Source organism: Lemur catta, chromosome 22 (genome assembly GCF_020740605.2).
Source record: "Lemur catta isolate mLemCat1 chromosome 22, mLemCat1.pri, whole genome shotgun sequence".
NCBI classification, from domain to species: Eukaryota; Metazoa; Chordata; class Mammalia; order Primates; family Lemuridae; genus Lemur; species Lemur catta.
Window position 1 is genome coordinate 14,903,076 of NC_059149.1, and position 22,936 is coordinate 14,926,011.

The window sequence follows — 22,936 nt, forward strand, 5'->3', positions numbered from 1 at the left end:
TAGACAGACATTTTTCCATTCCACTCTTAATTGTGCTTTTGTGGGGTCAGGGGAGGGAGGTTGGATATGTCTCAGTTTCAACTACCTACTTGACACAGTATTAAGGTCTTTTACTTTGTCACCACTTGCATGTTAAAACCAAATTCCTTAGATTAGTCAAAGTGGAAATAAACCCCAGCAATCCAGATTAGTTGCTTCAGCAGCTCCCCTCTGGGGGTTTCTATTACTTTCTTGTGGCTTAGCTATGCATTCAAATGATCGTCTCATCTGGCATTCCTCTGTGCTAATAGTGAGAGAGTATTCAGAATATTGAGTCTGTCCTACCAATAAAATCAGAAATCTTCAGTGTTCTAATTGAACAAGGGTCTTTGCCTATCCCACATTGTCGCAGCCTAATTTACATGCCTAGCACACACTTACACAGGAACCTGGTGCATGGGCACAGGTATGTGCACAGACAATACCTGTCTTGCGTACAATAGACTCACCATTAGCACCTATGTGTAACTTTATCCCTTATAGGGTCTCAGTGGAAAAAGTCAAAGTTTGCGTGGCTAGAAAAGTATATGGAATCAATGGGAGCCTTTTTATTTTATTTCCGCATTTATTATTATTATTATTATTTTAAATGACCCAAGAAATCAGCACCCATTTATTATTAACAGATACTTTTCGGCACAGTGGTTTATACCTGTGCAGTCAGATTAGCCTGTGCTAATTTAGCCTCTGCCAGTCTGTGACCTTGAGCAACTTACTCAGCTTCTTTATGCTTCTGTTTTCACATCTGTGAAATGAGAGGGTTAAATGTTGTAAGAGTTAAATGAGTGGAAAAAAAGATATATATATGTATATCAGCATAGTGCTTGACACATAGAGTTCAATAGAGTTCAATAACATTAGCTATTACATTATTATTATACTATTTAATAATTATTTGTATGCTTTAAAAAACTCAGCCCCCTTCCAAAAACCTCTGAGGGCCTGTGTATTAAGTTGAACCATATGAAACGGCAGTGTTTGTAGGTCAAAAATCATCAGATTGGCAATTTCATAGGGTTTACTCTAACCTTACGAAATTTGAAGTTGTTGGAGGAAGAAACATTCGCAGGATGAGGTTTTGATGATAGAAACACAGATGGGGCCTCGGTCTCTGGAGATAGAAAGGTCCCCAGGTATTGAATTTGAACTCGTTTGAATTCCCCACTGGCTGGACCTTTCTCCAATTTTATTGTAATTTATTAAGTTACTCAATTTTAACATTTGTTTAATTTAGATAAAGTTTTACCAGAAAGTTGCTGAAAAGTCATACATTTCAGGGTATTGAATGAGCCTATGCCTTCAGATGAAAATATCCCATTTTGGAAGCGATCATTAAGAGTGGGAGCCCGCCAGCTTGTTAGGTGGCCCTAGGCTTTGTGTTGGCCGGGCACCTCATTAGTGAGCTCTTAGGGTGGCCCGCTGAGGGATTAGGAGAAAGCATTGAGAGTGAATTTGCATACTTTTAGATCTGATCTTCTGGTTCACACTGGATGGCTGATTAATCACGGTGGAGAAAATGGAAGGTCCTGCTGGGGGGCCCGTGGGGAGTAATACATAATTAGAGGAAACAGCCCTTGCCAAACGAGAGCTGCTGCCCCAGGCTTGATGAATAACCTTCCGATGCCGGGAGTTGGAATTTAGCCGAATTCCTGTCACTTTCTCCTGTAATTTGCCTATGTGATTCCCTGACAAGGAGAGTGGCTCTGCGGAGGCGAGTGTCTCCAGGGCTGACACCTTCTGAATGCACTCCTCTTTCAGAGGTCAGTGATTACTAGGTAGCCTCTCCGGCTCAGTTTTTATGATTTAGGTAAATTAGAAAATTAGTGACAATTAAATTGGCTATGGAGAGGCTTGAGATATATGGCCCGTCAAGACATAGTTATTATGTTCTGTGGTACTTAATATGATCTCTTTGAAACTTTGGCTCACCCAGCTTCTTGGCTGGGTAGAATTTGGTTTCTTTCTTTCTTTCTTTCTTTTTTTTTTAAGACAGTGACTGTCACCCAGGCTGGAGTGCAGGGGCTCAACCAAACTCCTGGGCTCAAGCAATCTTCTTGCCTAAGCCTCCCAAGTAGCTGGGACTACAGGTGTGCATCAACATGACCTGAAAAGTAAGATAGATGTATATTTTTTGGTGGAGACAGGGATCTTGCTATGTTGCCCAGGTTGGTCTTGAACTCCTGGCCTCAAGCAATCCTCCCACCTTGGGCTCCCAAAATGTTGGGATTGTGGGCATGAGCCACCATGCCCAGCCAGAATTTAGTTTCTATTTCAACACCCAAATACAATGGTGGCTGAATGTTGACTTGCATGACAACAAGGTATTAGAGTCTCTCTAAGCCTAAAGTCAGAACCTTTTGATGACAATGGATTATACCTCCCTCTTAAATTCTTCCTGAAGAAAATTATACAAGTAATTCATACTGATTTCTGTACTAACGAGAAACAAAAGGAAAAAACCCAGATCACCCATCATCACGCTGAGATAGCCACATTAACACCTAGGTGTACAGCAAGGCACTGAGTGGAAAGAAGATTCAGTCCAGAGCAGATATGGAGAAATGTGACTTTTGTTCGGGGAAACGCATGTGCGTCATAGAAGGAAAAAGAAGAAAGTAGCTGCAAATGGAGGACTGGTAGTTGACATACGAGGATGGCTTGGCTCTTGATGGACTCTATATTCCTCGTGAAGTGATCACGAACTGAGGCTAAGGGGAAGGAGGAAGTCAGGGTTTTAGCAGCATGGAGAGGTATGAAATAATAATGGCGAACGGGAGAAGGGCATGGTAGAGAAATTTAGGGCAATTTCTGGACATGGTTGAGTGTAAATTTGAGGTTGGTCACTACTAATTTCACCTGTTACCATTCTGCCTAAGTGAGTGTTTTTCTTGAGCAATAACTTATGTGTCAGGTGGGTGGAGAGTGGGTCTGTGTAGAGTTAGGGTTTTGCTTTGGAAGGAGAAGGCCAAGGAGTGGAAGGTGTTTAAAGAGAGAAAATGCATCGTTAGACCATGGAATTGCAGCTTGATGAGGAGGGAACGTGCTGGGTAAAATGTTAAGTAGAAGTGTCAGTGGATTTGGGATGCTGAAGGGTCAAATAGCAGTTGTACTGGGTGTGGGAGGAAATGGAGAAAGTGATGTTGAAAGGAAAGAGGTGATGGTAGGAAACTGGGGTTTTTGAATTAGTGCCTTTCCTTTTCTTTTTTTTCCGAGAAGCTCAATGGAATCTGGAAGGTATCTTCTTCTGCTGGGGTGATTGGAAAGGCTTAATAGAGGTGAGATTTGAGTTGGCCTCGGAAAGATTTCTGTGGGCAAAGAGCCCAGGAGGTGTGTGGCGAATGCATTGTGCAAAGTGAAACTCATCACTCTTGTCTTCCCTTGCAACAAATAGCTTTCCCCATGTCACCGCTGAAGCTGTTTTAAAGATGAACCAGTGTGTCATGTCAGGCAGGCTCTCAGGTGTGTGTGTGAACGAACAGGCTCTCAACATTTCAATTCAATCACTTTATTTTGCCATTTTTATCAGGTGCTTTGCCCTTAAGGGACTGAGTCATGCTAGGCAAATCTAAAAGAGAATGATTGATAATTTACAAAATTCCCACTAGTTAAGTTTCAAGTTGACAAGGAACTTCCTGTGGACTGATTAGCACATTCTTCCCAGTAGGAATCTATTTCTTTCTTCACTCTCACTGTCTTTATCCACATAGCTACCTATTTTCTGTGCATCTATTTGTGTTTTGCACTATTTGTTGAGAACTTACTGTATTCAAGAGCTCATGATATGCTTATTGGCCATTTGTTTATCTTCTGAGAAGGGTCTACCAAAGTCCTTGTCTTTTTGTTTTTGAGTTGTAAGAATTTATCTATTTTGGATACTAGACCCTTACCAGATATGTGATTTGCAAATATTTTCTCCCATTCTGTAGGTTATCTTTTTCACTTTTTTGATAGTTTCCTTCGATGTGCTAATGGTTTTTATTTTGATAAAGTTCAATTTGTCCATTTTTTCTTTTGTTGCTTGTGCTTTGAGTGTCATATTTGAGAAAACTAGTCCAAGGCCATGAAGACTAACACTTATGTTTTCTTCTAAAAGTTTTATAGTTTTAGTCCTTACATTTAGGTTGTTGATTAATTTTGAATTAATTTTTATATATAGTATGAGGGAGGGGTTCAATTTCATTCTTTTGCATCTGGATATCAGGTTGTCTCAACACCATTTATTGAATAGACTATTCTTTTCTCATTTAATGGCCTGGGTACCTGTGTTGAAAACCAATTGACCATGGATGTAAGAATTTATTTCTGGACTCTCAATTCTATTCCATTGATCTATCTGCCTATCCTTATGCTAGTAACACACTGTTGTGATTACTGTAGATTTGTTGTAAGTTTTGAAACTGGGAAGTGTGTGTTCTCCTACTTTGTTCTTTCTTTTCAAGATTATTTTAGCTATTCTAGGTCTTTAGCAATTCCATATGAATTTTAGAATCAGCTTGTTCATTTCTGCAAAAAAAAAAAAATCAGTTGGAGTTTGATAGGGATTGAATCAAATCCATAGATGAATTTGGGGAGTTTTAGCTATCCAAAAAAAATTATTTTCAAGGATTGCTTCCTCCAAGGGTCAAGATGGATTTTGACTTAGACCTGGGAGTGTGTATATGCTTTACATGGGAAAGTTTGTGATCTCTCTTCTGCATGGGTCTTTATCTCAGTTTCTAAATCAAGCAAGAAAATTGGTGGAATCCCAGCAAAATAATCTCTTTCTGCATGTCTGAGAAACTGATCAGAACTTCAGTCTCCTCTGTCCCACCCTGTTTGTCAAAGATGGCAAACCAGGGACATAAAATGAATGCTACGCCTCAGTCATCCATGAGGAGAGATGGGATGAGACGTCCTGGCCTCTGAATTCACTGAGTTGGCTCAAAGATCCGTTTCCGCCTCTGTGTTTCCTTTGGCAGTGGGATATGTACAGTCATGCCAGCTGGGATGCTTCCCATCTTCCTCCTCCGCCTCCCATTGGCAATTGGACAAAAATTCCTGGTACATACACAACAATCTAGCTCTGGTAGTGACTTTACGGTTGCATGTTTATCCTGCAATTTAGTTTGAAGAACAGATAGCAACGGTATGCATATGATTATCCAGATTGATGGATGCCTTGGTCCATTTATTGAACAAACATTTATCAGGTGGCTATGTGCCAGGTGTTAAGCTAGGTGCTGGTGTGAGAACCCACCGTGAAAATATCACCTTCATTTGAATTGTTATAGAGATGGAAGGCAGTAGATTTTTTGTTTGTTTCTTTGCTTGAATTGTCCGGGAGATTGTGTGATTCAACAGTGCAGCCTTGTCAGAATTTAGACTATTTGGATAATTGTATCTACACCCATCATAGGCCTAATCACCACTTAACTGTTCACTGCTTTCCAAAGTGTGGATATCAAGATGCCTTCTGGGATGGACAAAACAAACAAGAAGCTGTTACTATTGACCAAGAGTTCCTGAGAGGTCGTTTCACATCTGATACTAGGACTCTCAGACACAGCAGATGGCAGGATGTCATCACAGACTATCTGAGTCTATAAGTTGGGGAAGGGATGAACCACTCTGACCTCATCACTGGAATTGACTTTCTACCTTTCCAAATTTAGCTCTACAAAAATTTCCTTTTCATCAACAATGGATTCTGTCTCAGTAAAACGTTTTTGCAATCCTTTGATGACAACAAGTCTCTGCACTGTGAGACAATCTTATAATGAGGTTTTCTTTGCCAATTCATGCAAGAAAGGCTTCAACATTGAAGTTCTTTAAAAAAGTGCAGTAGAGATTTCTCGTACCAAGTGATATACAATTTTCTTCTCCCTTCTCAACAAGTTTATTATATAGTGTCCATTTTTGCACTCCAAATGGTTGCAATAATTTACACTGTAAGCAACATGATATGAGAGGGCCCATTTCTCCATATCATTACCAAATTTATAAGCTTTTAAAAATTGTGTAACCTGATGGTTATAAAATAATCTATTTCTTGGGGTATAATTTTGCATTTCCATGATTACTAGTGATATTGGCTATCCCTTCGTATGTTTACTGGCTATTTGGGCTGTTTTCTGAGAACCGTTTGTTCCTTTCTGTAAGGATCATGCTTCATTTGGTGCTGTTCCAAGTATTCTCTCTACATCTGGGTAACTGTCCATGTTCAGAATCTTGCTTTCACAAGAATGATGTCAGAAACTATGGATTCCCTGGCTCCCTTGCAGCTAGGGTACAGCATACAATCTAGATTCTTCCAATCAGGTGGGCCCATGTAAGGCTTAATTTGGAAGTAAACACTGTGAATAGTATCCTTAGGGTGAGTAATAGTAGTTGCTATAGCAGATCAATCACACCTTCTCCCCCCTAAGCACAATGTACTTTTATTTGTTATTCATTTCAGAGTCTGATGTGAGAGTTTCTGGTAATGCAGCCTTCCATGTAGTTACTCAAGGTCTTGCCTTTTTTCATCTTCTTGTTCTGCCCTCCTCTAGGACCTCAGAGGCCTCTCCATTCAGCCCCTGGACGAAGCAAGAAAAGATGACTTGTTGGAGGTTGTTACTGGCTCTTCCTGGAAATGGTACATTTCTCCTCCACCTACGTTCTGTAGGTCAGAACTCAGACACACGCCACACCCAACAGTAGGGGAGGCTGGGAAGTGTGATCTAGTCCTGGCTTTTGGTGAATGCACAGTAGTGTCTGCTACGGGGTGGAATCGATCATCTAGCTAGCACGGGGACAGATGGCTAGTTCCTGGAGGAAAGCTCTTTAGTGTCTCAAGGGGCATAGGGACTGAACAGTGGGGGCTGACATAGTTCACTGGAAACCCCCACAATGTATTTGGGTGTTGTTCTTGCCCATGTGGCTGCTGTGACTGGCTTTCTAGCCCTCTCAGCAATTGTGTGAGCTGTCATCATTGAGCAAGTTCCTTTTTTGCTTAAATGAGTCCGAGTGGATTTCACAGGTGACAGCTAAGAATCCTGGGTATTTTTATTTCTTTTCTGTCTGTTTTTCTTTTGGTCACTTGTATCTGCTTTTGAGATTGGGCCTCGGGGAGGGTATCTTTACTGAAATAAGCAGTGGTGTTTACTTCTGTCTGCATAATAGCTGGTATGCTTTGCTTGTGTTAAGAGCAAGTCTCGGCTCACATGTGTACAAAAGCTTGTCTGTAGTGAATCCATTCTGCAAGTTTCAAGCCCATCAGAACAAGGTAAATATTTGTCATTCTTGGACAGTTGAGGCAGGGAAGTCTTCTCTAATCTTTGACCGAAGAGAAGTTTATTTGAAATCTCTTTATTGCCACAAATGATAAGCAGGTGGTTAGAATGCAATCCTAACTCTAGGAGGAGTTCGTTTCTTAACCAAACAAAGAGCTGGGAACCCAGCTGTGTGCTCTTGGACATTAAGCAGCAAGAGCATAAGACTAAGAGGTCATGATTGATTCTTTATAGATTCCTGGGTTCAGAGAGAGGCAAGAGTTGAAAGTTTCCAAACAGAGTCTAAGTTCCCTGATAAATGAGGCTCTTCAAAATCTGTTTCTCCCCTTTTAGGTTCCTAATGGACTGAAATAATATCTGAGGGTAACCGATTTAATAATGACATTATCTCGCTCTTTCAGCTTAAGGCAAGTCACTTCAATTGGTTGAATCTCAATTTCATCATATGTAAAAATAAAGAGCATCTTCCAGTCACCACTCTGGGAGTTGATTTCTTGAGCAGATTTTTCACTGATTCTGACTATTCTTAGTTGCTTTCAAAATTCTCCACCAGATGGCTCTAGTCTCCCTGTGTAAACCTCATGCCTACAGCTTCCTTTTGAGCCAGATTTGCTTTTGTGGGTTCCTCCCTGCGGCACACTCAACTACTCTCCTCCAAGTCTTTAAACAAAACTCTGCATATGTTTGAAAGCATCTTCTTCCTCCTGTCTTCCGTAGCACACTAGTCTCCTCATTCAAACCATAGATCGAGACTCAAATAGCCTAATCATTTATTTTAATTTTTTTTATGAGACCAGGCTGTTCTCTACCTTATTCCCTATTGTGGACTGAGGCCAGAACTTGGCCCCCAAAGCTGGCCCATCAGTGCAGTTAGAAATAGAATTCAGAATTATGTACCTCTGTGCAACAGACGTCTCCCCATGTGGTACAGGAAGTTCCTATGAAAGTCAATGAACTGAGATTCTGGGCTCTTCTGTCTTGGTCGTTCCTTATTCTACTTGACCTGCGAAAGCCACTGAATTCTGGGAGCTTCACTGTAAGGAATTAGGAAGGCAACAAGGAGAAGTCTACTCATCCATGTCTTGCTTTTTCTTGTATATTCTCTTCACTGCTCATGTGCTAGTTGGGTAGCAAACAGAAGTGAAAGAAACAGTAAGTCAAGTCTAAAAATTATCAAAATTCAGACCAGCTCTGTGATCTGGTCCCGCTCATTCCCTAATCAACTGTATTCCCTAAAAATAACCTTGACATTATAGATATATCTGTATATAAGTGTGTAATAAGACATTTAAAATTAACTTGAGTTTTCTTCTGCTATGGACTCAGCTTGAAAGAACCAAAGACACTTTCCCACTTTCCATCCCTGAGATAGGCTGTTTTTGAAGATCTATGTCCAGTGAGAGTGGGGTTTGTTGGGGAAAGAATGTTTAACAGTATAAGAAAAAAAGGAGGTTGGAGACTTGGCATATCAAGTTACTCATTCAACGGATACTTTCCTCAACTCGTGCCAAGCACTTTTCTAGGCATTGAATATATATCAGCAAATAGAACTGGCAACGATCCGGCTCTCATAGAATTTATGTTCTGAGGAATGTAGCAAACCAACACGTAGTCCATAAATCCTATTGTTTCAGAGCGTGGTCAGTACTATGAAGGAAATACGATAGGTTTGTGAGACATGGCATACCAGGAGGTGCTGTATGAGCTGAGGGCTGCAAGACCCCCAGGACTAAGAGGGGGACTTGCAGAAGAGTAGAAGTTGGGTGTGCAGAGGGGAAGAGCCCACAAAAGCAAGTCTGGCTCAAAAGGAAGCTGTAGGCATGGGTTTACACAGAGAAACAAGAGCTGAGCTCCCTTGAATCCAACATCTCAGGGTTGGAAAGACATCCAAAGGCAAGGACTGCTGAGCTGCCTGAGTACTGGTCATTAAGGGACTCTTGCTGAACTGGGCACGGAGGGACTACAACTGCCTGCCATGGAGCACATGCAGCACACATCCTGGACTAGGGGCAAAGCGGTCCTCTTCTTTTTTTTTTTGGATCATGTAAGCCATGTGGGTTCTTATGTTTATCGGAAGGGGAAAGAACCCCTCAAAATGACGGACACTAGACTTTGCATCACCTTTGGAAAGCAGGGTCTCATTAGACTCAATTTGACTAAAACAATAAAGAGGCATTTCTTATATCCCCCGAGTCACAGAGCTGCACGAACCTGTTACACGTATATATTACCTATAGCCGCCTGCCTTATTTTCCCTATTAGAATGTTGGTGTCTTGGGATCAGGTACTCAATGTCATACATAGAAAGTTTTAGTGATTTAAAATTTAACATTTAGCAGCCATTTCAGCACCCCCCAAAATTTTTTTTCTTTTCTTAAGCAAACAAACCTGGTGACTGTGGAGGGGGCCGTGTGAAAATAGGCCACTGTTGGCCTGTCCAGGGTGGGCGAGGAAGAGGTTAGTTATGGAGACCTGGTTTTCTCAGGCCCAGAATCCGTCTTTGCCACTGCTGGGTGGTGATGACTTTCCTCCCCAAGGCCTCTCCTAGCTGGGCTTCTCCCTTTACCCTGTGGCTCTGTGCCCCGGCAGGAGCTGCGGACAGGGAGGGTGGGCAGAAGCTTTTGTGACCTAGAAAACTCGCACCCTTGACCTTGTGGGGTGAGTGACAGAGCCTGGTTGGTTGTGCGGAAGGGCTGGATCTAGCACCAGGGAGCAAGCTCCGGGGAGGCGCTGGCTCCAGAAGAGCCAGAAGGTGCCAAGAAACCTGCAAGGCAAGTGACGTCGCCTCTGCTGCGGGCGCCGGTGCATCTGGCAGCGCCATGCTTGCCACCTGCTTCTGTGCGCTCCGCGGGCTGCTCGGTGGGGCTGGGGCCCGAGGAGGCGAATGCAAATGTGAGCCGAGGAGGCAGCCGCGTGGCCAGGAGCCGGTTCGCTGGGCTGTGTCCTCCCTCCCTCCCTCTCAAACCATCTTGGCTGTGACAAAAGGTGCTGTGTCAGAACGGTAGCTTGTGCGCAGGGCTCTTGACTGCGCGCCAGCTCGCTGAGTGGGCAGGTGTTGGTATCTGTTGGAGCTGGTTGCTAAGGTTTCAACCCAAACCAGGAAAAGGGTAGGAGTGGAGGGGAGAGCAGCTGCAGGTGGGGGCCTGCGGCAGCCGGAAGAGCCTCCCCTCCTGGCCTGCCCACGACTCTGGCACTGGAAGCCACGCTGGTCTCACCTCCCAGTCCTGCCCTGCCTGCCTGGGACGGCCCTGACCTACACTGGGTGTCACCAGGCTATGAAAAGCAGCCTGGGGTGTTCACCTTTTAGATGTAGATGGAGCATCTATCCCCTCCCCTCTTTTTCGGTGAGCTCTTCTTCCCTTGCAACCTGTGCAAAGGAAACCTTGAACCTGAAGCCTGACCTGCCCTCTTTCCTTTGGCAGGTGCTTTCCCTCTGCCCTTCAGCTCTGGGCTCCGTGCAGGGAGACAGTGACTCCATGAATGCACGTTCCCGGCCTGACATCCTCTGTCTCTTGGGAAGTGACTCTCACCCATTGGAAGTGAGTTAGCCCCCCTTTCCTTCTCATCTGCAAGTTTTCTTGGGCCCCCAACAGGGCTCAGATATTGCTACGACAAACTGCTGAATGGGTTGATGGATGATTTGGAAGCAGTGAAGGCTGGGTGGCAAGGGGAATCTCCACTCTCCCATCACCCTTTTTCCCAAAGAGGGAGAACAGGAATGACTGCATTTTGGTTGGCACGAGGGCTCTCCCTACCTGACTTCCAGGAGAGGTGGCATTAGTTCTGTGACCTTGGATCTCGAGGTCTCTGTTTCTTTACTTATAAAGCAAAGAGGTTTGTAAAGTGGGAAATGGTGACCACAATCTCTTCCATCTTTACATTGCACAGCTCTTTCCTTGAAGGTGGGATTGGCACATGTTCGCACATAGCTATCCACGGTTTAGGGGAGGTCACCAGATTTTGCTGGGGTCAGGGTGAGGGCAGCAGGTTTGGCCTGGGGAATAAGTGTTTCTGGCTCTAGGGTTGATAGCCCTGGAGGCTAAGCCAGATTGATCAAGATGACAAGCCACCAAAAGTGCCCTCTAGTTACCTCTCCTGCCAACCGAAAAATTCAGTTGTCTCCCTAAAACAACTCGCTTTTTTCTTCCCTTTTCAGTTGTCTTTAAATTATGGAAAAATACTTTGGACAAGTTAGAGCAACTGATTTTTGGTAAGAGTAGTGCCTGGCATAGTGATGGCACTCGCTAGTATAGAAAACAGATAGCTCACATAGTTTTAGTTGTACTTTGGCTGTTGCAATGAAAACCTTAACTACTCTGCAATATGTACTATGCTGTATCTTTGCACTATATCCTTGGCATCCTAGCATCAAATCACTTGGGCTTTTTTATAAAAATATCACAAGCCTACCCTACAGCTACTAAATAAAAATATCGAAGTGAGGCTCAGGAATCTGCGTTTTTAATGAGTTTTTCAGGTGCTCTGATGCATGCTAAGAAACACTGCTTTATAGCCTGTGACACAGAATTTCCACCGTCATATGCTATGAAGCTATTTATTTCTTGGCTGTTTAAATGTGTGCCACCCTTGCCTCTCTTAACTTGATTGCAAGCTTTTGGTTACACTCACTTCTTTTGATGTAGTATTCAGCACATGTTCATGCCATTCACCTCATAGGTTTAAATAACTATCCATGGATTTGTAACCCCAAAGCTTGACGTGGCTCGGGGACTTGGGCAGTAGCTGCTGTCCTGGGTGGGAGGATATGGTCAGGAGAGGGAGAAGTCATCTTTGATTGCTGTAGATGCGTTTTCATATTTCATCGCTTTTCCTGTAAAGCATTGGGTGGTATATGGGATGCTTTCTCTCCTTGGAAGTTTGAGTCATAGGTGTTTTGGCACCACATAAAGGGTCTATAAGATGCTTGGTCTAGGCTCCGGGAGTAGGATGGAGGAGGGCAGGGATGGAGATGATACATACAAGTCACTGGAGCCCCTAATATGGTGACCATGGTAACCATTGTGACCAGTGTGACTATCTTGGTTCTTACAGTGAAGGTGATCTGGGTACAGCCAGAGGACAGGAATAGTATTCCTACCTATGTAAATAGGACAGTGTAGGTTAGAGAAGCCAGGCGAGTTCTTCAAAGGTACCCAACAAGTTGGTGGTGGAAACAAGAATCGACCTGTGTGCGAGCCGTAAGTCGCTGGAGATGACAAGAGTCCTCTCCCGGTCTGCGGCCATGGAAGCCTTCGTCAAATTGGGTTTGCTCTTCGGTTCTCAGATTTGCATCATTTGCTGGGGTGCCTCAAAGAGGAAGCCTGGTGTTCAAGGTCACTGGGAACAGCTTCTGAGAGGTAAGGATGCCTGAGGTGGAGCTTAAAATGAACCAGGTTTCGGCAATCTAAGACTCTCAGAGCAGTTTTGCAAGTGGTGCAAACATTGATGATGTTGCTTTTGACATCTGTTTCCATTCCCTTCTTTTTCCTCTCTGCCTCCTGGGAGCCGAAGGCCTTCTCAGGGTCCCCATACCCTCCTGCTTCCCTCTCAAGCTGCCTGTGTCCCTGTTCTCTGCTCTCCTGCTGCTATGGCTAGTGGCCAAGACAGGCCTTTCTTCTCAAAGGTCAGTTCTTGGTCTACTTTAATCATTAAAATTAAAATATACATTGGACCAACCCTCTACTCACCAGTCTGGGCGGTGACGTTTCTAGAGTCAATACGTTTGCTGCTACACGTGTATTTATTCCCTATTGTCCCCTCCACACCATCTGGATCATGGTCAGGTCAGGGGGAGGAAGCCATTTACTGATAAACTTCCCCCAGATTTATTCTGTCCTCCTTCTGATTTTTAGCTCAGCATATGGCTGTCTGGAGTAAACATTGCACGTCTCATTTTTCTTCACAGCTGGGTATGGCCTCGTGTCTAAATTCTGGCCAAAGGGACGTCAGTGGAAATATCGGGTGGCAGATGTTGAGAACCTTTCTTCATCTTGCTGCCTGGAAGGCAGATGCTGCCATCGTGGACCAGGAGGTCAAGACCCCACCTGGGAGAGCAACAAGACAGCAGACGCATGAGTTCCTGTCACTGTGGAGCCACCTGTGAAACTTGGGTCACTTCCCTGGATTTGTAGAAGCCACTATCAGTTTTTTTTTTTTTTTGGCTTGTTTGTTGATCACTCTGAGCTAACTCCTAACAAAGCAAGTGCAATTAATAGCAGCCTGTGTACATTGCTTCTCACCCAGGCACCCTGGGAGCATGATCTTCCACCATTTCCCCGAGTCTGGTGGTTCCTTCTAATCTGTGATGCTGATGTGTACAACAGGGAGAGGGTGTGGATGTGTAATTACATGATTTTATTCCCTGGTCGGCCAGCAGGAGCAACAACACGCCAACAGCCCTCAGAAGTCCACGTCATCCCTCCAGTACACAAATCAGATTCATCGTGTTCATTTGTGTAAAGCACAAATTCCCCTACACGCCTCTTTTGACCTTCTGCCTCCAGGATGGAGCCAATTAGTCTGCATGTAGCCCAGACTTACGTTACAGTTTTCTTCTTTGGCATGTGCTTTTATCTTACCCTATGCCATTGCCAAAAGAAGGGGGAGGGCTACCAGGGCCACTGGCAGTGGACATAAGCAGTCCAGCCCTAGTTGGATTCCCCCGCTAACTTTGGAGATGACGTGCAAATCATTCTACAGTTCTGCTTATTGTCTTTGCCTTTTCCCCACCCCGTCTCTTACTGCAAGTTCTGCCTGCTCTTTTTAGTTTCTTTTAAATTTACTAATTTAACTTGATCTATCTCTGCCAGCTATCTTGATGTCTTTTTCTCTCCCTGCAAAAAAGAGTCCCTTCTCAATTCTCCCTCTGATGCACACTCACGTTTGGGCTTGGGGCCACTCCTGTTCTTCCCCAACCCCCACCACGATCCACCTTCCAGCATTAGGACACCAGCGAGCTTTCAAGGGTGTCATTTAAGGGCAATAAAACAACTTTGAAAAGATCCAGGCCCTTGCGTAAGACCACAGTATGCTCAGAAACAATCCTGTCTGTGACTCCCTTCTTTAAAATGTTTGGATGTCAGAAGAAGGAAAAAGGACAAGGACAGAAGGCTGGAATTGGAAGGTATGAGAGGCAGCCTAGAACCCTGAATGCTGCTTCTGGAGTCAAATAGTGGAATTTATTCCAGGAAAAGAAAACAAAGCTTTATTTTCTCCAAAGTATAACTAATATCGAATTTTATACTATGACGTTAATGGGAACTCTAGCTCAGATACTCAACCCACTCTGCAGTGGTAGTTTCCTACTGCATTTGCCATGACCTTAATGTTTTTGGTGGCAAGTGGAATGCATATTCTTACATGCTGAACTGAAACTATTTCACGAGGAGTTTATTTCTACTATAATATGTTCATCATTATGAAGGCTTTGCATTTACTTTGTGAATTTTCTCTCTTTCCTTATCTTTCTACTCTCAAATTGATTTGCATACAAATTCAGCTGGAAAACCATTTATGACAACATTAATATTATTTGCCAACATTGATTTATTGGTCCCTGAACCATAGTCTATACTGCTTCAAGGACATACTTAACATTTCTTTGTTCTGCCTTTGAGTGGTTTGGCTGTTTCTGAAACATTCTCTGGGCTGTATTTCTATCCCTATATTGTGTATTTGGAGATATTCGGATAGTTGTGTCATTAATTTTAAATTGTACGGCCATGAGCATGATGTGATTTCAAATTTGTCCTATGACTATTCTGGTGGCTTAAACCAAACCTTCAGGAAGTGACCAAAACCTGTCTAGAATTTTTATCTTTGTCACAAATCCTCAACTGGATGTTATTAGTGCTCTCCAAAAGCCCAGTATAAAGCTACCTTTTTAGACAATCACCTTGTTCTGGGTACTGCTTCTTTGCTTTTGAGAACACTTCCGGGTCACCCGGTAAATTGCTGAGCCCATAGGAATTTCTTCTCATGAATACAGAAGCCAAGACTAAGCCCAGGTCTACTTGACTCCAGCTTTCTGAATCTCTAAGGTTACTTGTCATAACAAATTCTAAACCACAGGAAGTTTACAGCAAAAGAAGAACAAACACTAATACTTTCATCAACATTAAGTGCTTCAAATTTACTTCTGATCTATGTGATTAAACTGTTGCTGAGAGGTGTGAATGTGTAATTTGTGTTCTGATATTTTTCTTAAGATTCTTGTTCTAATTTATTTGTATCAACATTACACTCATCATCCTTGATGTTCATATAATTCATCTAACATCCATGTAATTACATCCATGTAATTCATATATGTGGTTTTATTAATAGGGCATGATGTTCCTAAAATTCTTTTTTATTGTGTCTTATTGCCAATTAATAGGATTCTTGCCCTTAAATACAAAAGCCTTGAAATGAGCATTTGGCCCTAAGCTACAAGCTGAGAGTGACTTAATGGCTTAGCTTTGACCAGGGAAGGGTCTTGTACGCTTGAAAACTTTATAGTTTAAAAACCTTTGTAGATATGTGTTAGTAAGCAGTTTTCTTAAAAAAATTTAAAACAAAACAACAAAACAAAGAACATGCAAAAAGTACTAATCATCGCCTATTTAAATGCAACTGTTTTCATTATGTTATGTTCCAAGTTAGTATTTGTACCTATCTATACATCATACACATTTTACAACTTGTCATTATACTGGACATGTAATTTCTAACCCGCTCTTTTCATTTCAAACCAAACCACACATAGAAGCTTTAAAATCATTATTTTAAGTGGCTGAATAATATAATAGTAAAAAGCTATTGCAAATAAACCCATAGTCTCCATTCTCGTTCATATCATTAAACAAATTCCGTTGCATCATTTCCTGGAATCAGGATCAAAAGGTAACGTATTTGGCCGGGCGCGGTGGCTCATGCCTGTAATCCTAGCACTCTGGGAGGCCGAGGCGGGTGGATCGTTTGAGCTCAGGAGTTCAAGACCAGCCTGAGTAAGAGTGAGACCCCCGTCTCTACTAAAAATAGAAAGAAATTATCTGGACAACTAAAAATATATATGGAAAAAATTAGCTGGGCATGGTGGCACATGCCTGTAGTCCCAGCTACTCGGGAGGCTGAGACAGAAGGATTGCTTGAGCCCGGGAGTTTGAGGTTGCTGTGAGCTAGGCTGATGCCACGGCACTCTAGCCTGAGCAACAGAGTGAGACTCTGTCTCAAAAAAAAAAAAAAAAAAAAAAGGTAACGTATTTCATGACACTTAAACATATTGTCATATTGCTTCCTAATACACAATGATGCCAGCAAAGTATGAGTTTATCAATTTTTCTACAACTTTGACAGCATTGGATGTTACCATCAAATCCCAGGGGTCAGCTTAATAGTTATAAAACAACTCTGCTCCATTTTAAAACGTGGATCCTATTACTATTGGATAGTGAATAGATGACCCAAGGCTCCCTTAAAAAATCTTTTATTCACTCTAAACAATTTGTCAAAGGAACAGATCGCCTTTCTGTGTGTGGCCTAGACTGGTAACAGTAGCACAATAAAACATTAAGGTGCTATGAGGTGAACAATGAGATGTGTAGTAATGAATATCTTCGTACCGCTTTTATTTTGTTTGTGGGGTTGTCGAGGCAGGTAAGGCCTTCGATTGAACACTAGAGGGTAGTCCTGGCCACTGAATAGCTCTGCCCTTACTTCCCATTCATGTTTCCTTAGCATTGTCTCAGGGAAACTGGCAGCGACACCCATGCACGTGGCCTCATAAATGCTGCTCCATTGACTCCCTGGCAAGACAGTCTCGGGGATCCGAAATGCGGAGGGATACTTGGCCCTTGGAGACTCAGGTGCCTTTTCCTTTTCTTCTAGTAAGGTAGTATTTGGCTGTTTATAGGGATAGGCTGATACTTAAACAAGACCCCAGGCGGCTCTTTGCAAGGGGATCTGTATAGTAAACCCTAACAAGGATTGCTCAAGTGCACAAGAGCCGAGCCCCCGGCCACCCCGTTCCAGAATCTTAATGCTATTAACAGTTTGGATTGCAATGGGGACTGGTAGGGGAGGGGAGCGAAGGCAGGCGGAGGAGGGGAGGCAGGAATGGACACAGGTTCCTGGGAAAGCGAAGGAAAAGGAAGCAGCCTTGAAGCCCTGGAGCCAGGACTCATCATCCTACTGGGAGAGAGGAAGCAATGTGGCTCTTAATTATTTCGATTTTGATTTTATCAAAATAATTAGAACAATATTTTGTCTTGAATCTAGGTTGTCTCCTTCTCTGAGGAGCTCAGAAGACGGTCATCGCATTAGCTGTGAGGGTGCATCTGTCAGGATAACTCCCCCCACCCCACCATTTTGTTTCCTGAGCAGGAAATCGGGTCCCCCAAAGGCGAGGGCCTCCTGGCTGCACAGAGGCAGGCGCCATGTTTACGTCTCATGCAGAGCATTGACCCTGATGGTCTGGGGTCTTCCTGGGGCTGCCTGTGGGCTGAGGACAGGCTCAAGGGCACCACCTTCCCATAAACTCAGTCCTTCTCCAGACCCTGATGCCCTTTCACTGTTCTGTCTTGATTTCTCTTGAATCTATCTTCAAACAAATTCAGGTTTCTCTTACATTAAAAACAAGCAAGGCCCCTCGAATCACTCTTCCCTCCACCTGCCATACCCTGGAGGAGCAAACTTCCTGTCTCTATCTTTCTTTCCAACATCAAGAAAGATACATCTTTTGAACAGTAAGAGATTTGAAAAACCCTCAGTGACTTAGATGTTGACAATGAATTTTGGTTTTGGCAAAAGTTGAACTATTGCTCAAAAAATTAAAAACAACATTTGAAAACTATTCCATGGCATAGAAGAATCCTCCAGATATATAATTTAAATGAAACAATCAGGAATACACTTGCATATAAAATAAGATTCCAATGAAGAAACACAAACTTCTCCTGATAATATGCACAGAAAAATATCTGGAGGGAACTGTTCCAAGCTGTTCATGGTGTTTATCTTTGGGGGTGGGACCATGGGAAATGGAAGTTTTCTTCTTTAAACTTCCTTAAAAACTTCTTGAAATAAATTGATAAGAGTTTTCATGATCAGAAAAAGGCCGTATTGTTATTAATCTACCTTATCTTTTTCACTTCCTCCCATTGATGACCTCCTAAATTAACCCTTGCATTCTACTTTCCATCTCCACATCTGTACAGAGGTGGTTCTCTCCAGGGTCACAAGTGATCACCTGCTGATTTAATTTAGTGGTTTTTTTTTTTTTTTTCTCAACTTCAACCTACCTCTATGAAAATCACTGTCTTTTAGACATTTCCAAATGGGTGCCCACCAGGGCCTCATCCTTACAATGTCCAAAATGGAGCAAATAGTCTTTATTTACCTGTCTCTCCCTGTTCTCCTCCTCCAACCCAAATGTCCTGCCATTGTTTACTGTCTGCCGGTGACACTGCCTTGCTTCTGTAGTCTTGGACTTGAAGTAGCAGGTCCTGTCCAACATCTCCCTCTTTCTGGTTTTCTTCCCCATCCACTCAGTTCCTGAGTCCTCTGAATTCTACTTAATTTCACTTTCATCTAAGTCCCCTTTTTTGTGCTTATTGTGCCTCTTTTAGGTCAGAAGCTTCCTTTCTGATACCGGGATCAGGATTGTGTTGATAGTATCCCAACAATGGGCTTTGTCTCTAGTCTGCACCAACCAATCCACCCACCAACAGTTCGGAGCAGATTTCTACTCTGTGCAGAAATCTCCACGAGCTCCTCATGGTCCACCAAACCCAAGGCAGATTTTCTTAGGTTTTCTTAGGCTTCACTGTCCCTTTCAATTGTGTTTCCCCCATCCCCTAATCCAAACCCTGGGCTTCGGTCGGCCTAAGCAGGCTGCACACCTTTATCCAAACATACTCCATTCAATGCTTACTTTCTTGTGCCATTCAGAGAACCACAGATTCAAAGGGGACCAGGCTTAACACGTCTAATTCCTTGTATAGTTATTTCTTGTCCAATGTCTTTTGAACTAATTCCAGCTTGTTCATGACCCTTTAAAACCTGGCACCCGGATTTCAGCATTCTGAGTTCAATAGGCTTTTTGGCTGACAAGGGGTTGGAGGTGAGGAGTTGATGCTGGAAACTGGGACTGATATTCACAGCCACTCATTTCCATGTGGCGCTGAAGCAGTTCCCCTGGGAAAGCATGTGTGACTCTGACCTCTGCTCGGGTCCAAGGATATAAAAACATGTCTGATAGACTGAGGTGACTCAGACAAGGAGAAGGAGGTCCCTGAGAGGGATTCACTGCAAGGACAAGAAGAGGTGAGCTCAAGGGACCCTCAGCATCTGGCCAGAGCCTTAGAGGGGCAGATAACACCAGGTAGGGACCCATCCTGACCCAGCCAGGCTGGGGAGGGTACAGATGGTGGTGTGTGGCTGGTGACTCTAGTTATATGGATGTGAATTACAAGAATGGTATCATTTAGAGACACCGGCAGCCTTGCTGCAGGATACTCCATGCACGGGGGGAGGGAGCATTCTGTTTTGCTCTGTAAACAGGTCATAGCACCATAAGGATGAGAGCCTGGCTGTGGTGGAAACTTCCTTTGCAATTAGTACTGAAACCATTGGTTATAGAGTCTGGCCTCCTGGACTGAGTATAAGCTCCCAATGTTCCACCAAGAAGTGAGAAGAAATCCGGAGTGAATTGTGGACAATGTTAAGCCCTTTGGAGATTCTTGGACATACGTAGAGAGAGGAATCTTAGGAATAGGCTGGACTTCTTGGGCGGGGACAAACATATGGAGATGAGGAACATCAAAATCTAGAGTGATATTGGAAAGTGATCTTCTCATGCACTCACAGGCTGGTGAAGCCTGGGACCAGTTACACAAGGACAGCTTTCTCCCAAAAGAGCATAAGCTCTGTGAGTGTAGAGTTACATTTGTCTTTTAATTGTAGTAAATCCGGTGGCTGACTCTTAATAGGCACTTCATCAAAGTTTGATGAATGGATGAATGAATGAATGAGCAGTTTGATCAACATATACTGGAAAGTATAATCACCTTTATTGTAGAGTCTGTATTTCTATTCATGCAGCCTAAGACCACCTTGATCTTTGTGGGTGCCATGTCACATTCATTCATGCCTGACCTCAATCTTGCTGTAGACTAGTGGTCCTCAAACTGGGGTGTACTTCTGAGTCACTTGTGACATTTAAAAACCATAAATATGGTTGTTTGGGCCTACTGAATCAGAACCTCCCGAGCCTGCAGCCCAGGCTTGTATATTCCAATGGGTTCCTCTGGTTAAACCTCTGTTGTGGCCTGAAGCACCTACATAGTTTTCATAAGCATTGCAGCAGTATCCTATTTCCTTCCCTCCTCTGTTTTCGTAGTTAAATTTTTGGACTCCTGCTAAAATTCATCTTGTCAGTTTTGGCTCGTTGCACTCGCTCATCAACATCTTTTGATCATGGTTCTGTCGTTTATTATATTAGCTATTTCCCTTCAGATTGGTGTCACATGCAAATTAGATAAGCTCGCCTTTTTCTCTATCTTCATGCAAGTCATTGAAAAACATGTGGAACATAAAAGGCTTAGGATGGAAATGGATTCGTCCATTAATACCCCAAAAGAAAATAAGCTTACAATTTTTCTTTTAACCACAATTTTTTCCCCTTTCGCAAACGCAGTTTAGAGTAACACCAGGACACAATGTACAGATTTCATCTGTATTTCCGGCTCTGCCCAAAAATATTTCTGTGACCTTGGGCAAGTCACTTGCTCTTTCTGGATCTAATTTTCTTTCTGAGGAGAACCATGGGGAGGAGAGATTAGTGCTCTGAGCTGACACAAGTCCTCTCCTTCTGTGATTTCCTCTCGGGACCTGCTCTAGTTCCATTCGTTCCTTCCAGGCCCCTGCTGTCAGCGTGCCTGCAGCCGGGCGCCATTGCCCTGCCCGCAAGCCTAGCACAGACAGGTCACCTGTCCTTTATACCAGAATGGATAAAGTAGATATTTTTCAAAAAGAACTTTTCTAAGGTGGGTGGGAAGGAAATAACCCTAAGGAAACAGAAAGGAAACTCTATAAACAGAGAGATGGGGCTATTATTCATTGAACAAGGAAGACTCGTTGAGTTTCTATAATGTGTCACTCACTCTTCTGGGTCCTGAGGATACAGCGGTGAAACAAAGTATTAAATACCTGCCCTGATGGAGCTGGACTTCTGTGGCTGGGAGAGACAGCTATTAATAATAAACACAACACAGTCAGATACACGAGGTGGCGAACATGGTTTGGAGAAGGCAGAGCATGGTGAAGGGGCTGGGGAGTGTGGGCGGGCGGTGCTGTCCCCTGCAGGGTGTGGAAGGACAGTATCTCTAGTGAGCTGACATACAAGCGGAGATTGAAGCACGTGATGGGGTGCAGGGTGGGGTGGGGGCAGGGGCAATGGCCAGAGAGCAGAAGCCTTGAGCAGCGAGCTCACCACTGCGGTGTGGGGGCAGCAAGGTGGCAGGGGCAAGGGGAGCTGGAATCAGGGTGACCTGAGATGGGAGAGGCGGCAGGGGCGGGGTTGCTCAGGCCCTTGTGGTGAGGACTTTGGATTTCACTCTGAGTCTTTGAAGAGAGAAATACCATGATCTGACTTAAGTCTTTGAAGGATCCTTTCCGGCTGCTGCGCAGTGAATAGACTCCATGGCGGCAAGTGTGGAAGAAGGAGGCCAGGTAGGGGGTCGCCAGATCAGGGTGGAGGTGGAAAGGCGGTGAGACTGTTCAGAATGGGAACGTGCTTGGAAGGTTCAGTCAGCGGGATGTGGTGGGGGTTGGATGTAGGGTGTGTGTGTGTGTGAGAGAGAGAGAGAGAGAGAAAGATGAAGATTGAGATGGAGAGAAAGATAGAGAGATTGAGACTGAGAGAGAGAATTGAGAGAGATTGAGGGAGAGATAAGAGAAAGATTGAGAGATTGAGAGAGATTGAGATTGAGAGAGATTGAGATTGAGAGAGAGAATTGAGAGAGATTGAGGGAGAGATAGATTGAGAGAGAGAGAAAGATTGAGATTGAGAGAGAGATTAAGAGAAAGAGATTGAGAGAGAGATTGAGATTGAGAGAGAGACTAACAGAGAGAGTGGGGTCTAAATCAAGGGAAACCACAAGAGGTTTCCCCTGAGCAATTGGAATGACAACATTGCCATTTGCTAGGATGGGAAGGTTTTCAGTAAATATGAGTTTGATCTTGGACACATTAAGTTTGAGATGAGTTTTCACCATCTGAATGAGGCAGGGTTTGGTGTGGAAAACAGAAACCACTATGGCTATGGGCCAATGAGCATCGGTATCTCCGAGAGGGGTGCTTCAAAACTAAACCTAGACGTCTCCGCATCTCCTGAAATCTGTCCTAATCCCTGCATGATGCAGTTGGACTCACGCGCTGTGCATAAGACATCCTTATTTACCATTTACGTACCACCAACAAAAGGCTGATTTTTCCCTTTGGGGAAGCCTGACTTTCTTCAGCTGCGAATTTCATGAACTGGCTTTGATCACGAGTGTTCCTGACCCAGGCGAGGCCACTATGACGGCTGATGGAAGACTCCTGGGTTTTTTTCCTAACTCAGAACTGGAGTCTTTGCCTGTCTGCTAAATTCCCGCTTAGGAGGTTAC